The sequence below is a fragment of the Periplaneta americana genome, chromosome 12 (assembly GCF_040183065.1).
Source record: "Periplaneta americana isolate PAMFEO1 chromosome 12, P.americana_PAMFEO1_priV1, whole genome shotgun sequence".
Classification (NCBI taxonomy): Eukaryota; Metazoa; Arthropoda; class Insecta; order Blattodea; family Blattidae; genus Periplaneta; species Periplaneta americana.
The window spans coordinates 63,999,935-64,002,137 of record NC_091128.1 but is presented as its reverse complement, the minus strand read 5'-3'; positions in this window follow the sequence as shown (position 1 = coordinate 64,002,137).

Here is a 2,203-nt window from a genome sequence, read left to right as displayed (position 1 = left end):
TCGCGGATGGAAATCTGAATCACTAGGGATGAATTTAGTCTTGAGTTTGAGTCCCGATGACTGTAAGGGTCTAGCCGTCCACATAGACGACTACGGACCGCCTACTCCAGCGGTCATCAGCACAGAGCACTCTCGGGCTAGCGTCTCTTACCCGCGGATAAGAGCTGCGTTAGCGTACATCAGTGGCTGCTGGCGGGTATGTTTTCTCCCTTTTCCTTACGGTACACTCCTTACCCATTACCCATTTCAGCGAGTGCTGACGACCACTGGTCTACTCCTTTGGTTGTCAGGCGCGCAGGAATCGGGCATGCCCTGTGCTAGGTGGGTACGTACTGGGCAGCCGTTGCTCTCAATATGAGGCAAGAGTAGTTCAGTGGCGGCCCCTCAGTCGCTGATCTCCTAGTGCAGCGGTTCTTACCCTGGTGTTCATGGACTTCTTGGGGTCTGTGAATGAGCTTCAGGGGTCCGTGAAAGTCACATAAAATTAACATGTATATTCACTGCATTATTTTTACGTAAAAATTAGAAGGGTATCTGAAAGTTTCGACACTGTTTTAACATTTTTATAGGGAAGTCACAAGATTTTCAAAAGGGTCCGTAACTTAAAAAATAATAAGAATCACTGTCCTAGTGGGACTGACATGTCTTTTATATCTACATTACCTACACAACAAAATGTCTGTGTTTGTATCCAATGCCCACCCACTTCACTTGCGTAATTCGGGTTCCGCATACTGCGGATAGATGGCAGAACTGTGACCCATTTTCTAGTTGTACACCACTTCGGCGGGTTACACTGCACATGATGTGTATCTGTGGAGAGTTATGTAGTGTACTAGGGTGAGTGTATGTGTAAGTGTAGTGTCTGGAATGAGTGCTGATGATGAAAATGAGGAAGGGAGAAGAGGAAACCCGGTGCCGGCACGTAGCCTACTCCTGTCGAATAGCACCAAGGGGGCCGCCAGGCTTATCGTCCCCATCCGAAGGACGAATCACTATCAACAGTGACATATGCCTTCCCTTCATATGCACTGCGGAGAGATTTGGGATTTAACACAGGCATATTGGTGCACAATCTAGTGATTAGAAGTTGTGCACCGCCATCTCTCCAATCCCAAGGTAGAAATTTTACATGAAAATTTCTGACCCCGTCGGTAATCGAACCCGGGCCGGCTATTCTATAGGCAGACACGCTACCACAGAGCTAACTCGGCGGACTACACAACAAAATATCAGTAATATGATTTTGCTTTATTCATTTTTTTTAGGTTTTTTGACAATAATAATTGTTATTACTTAATTTCAATTTGTCATGTCATGGCACAATGTTAATATTATGGTTTTGCTTTATGCATTTTCTTGTGTTTTTTTTTTGTGTTTTTTGCAATAAACAGGAATTTGTCTGGAACAAAACTCCTAATGGGGTAGAGATGAACTGCCTTCAGTTGATTATCTGTCATTTGGGATGTGTTTGGACTTACAGCTTTTTAAGGCAAGGGAGAGTTGCTCATATAAATATGTAGAGCCAAACATGCACAATATGGTTGCTGCTGTCTCGTGTAGTCGAGAGAATCGATCACGTGGAATATGAAAATAAAACTGAACGATATCATTCGGCATTCTGTACTTCTCCTTAATGAAGTCATTACATTGTAGATCTTTTAATTCTAATTGCATCTCTGCGGGTGCAGCTGTGACATCAACTGATGGCGAAATAAATCTATCAAGCTCTGGCTGAAGAGACCTTAAGTCTTCGAATGTGTTTTTAGATTAACGAAGACTGAATGAATGACTCGTAAAGTGAATCACCAATGTTAACAGAAACTGCAGTTACATTTGAAAAATAAAGAAAATTGCGATTTTGGAATTGTTTTATACAGAGCTCTAATTTAATTTTGGCGAACATGTCAACAATTAGCTAGTTTTTCCCTGTAAAAAAACATTGAGTGCATTTAATGAGTTGTTACAACGGTAAAAAATACTAAATTAGCAATCCAGTCAGGATCGAAGAGCTCAGGAACAGACTTTCCTTTCATATCCATAAAAAGTCTTACTTGTACAAGGAAATGGAGGAAACGTTCAAGAGTTTTACACCTACTTAGCGATCGTATCTGACAAAAATAGACTATGGCAGGGAAACCAGAGTCTAGTGAATCTAGAAACTCGCGAAACTGTCTATGATTCAGTCATACAGATCTTACGA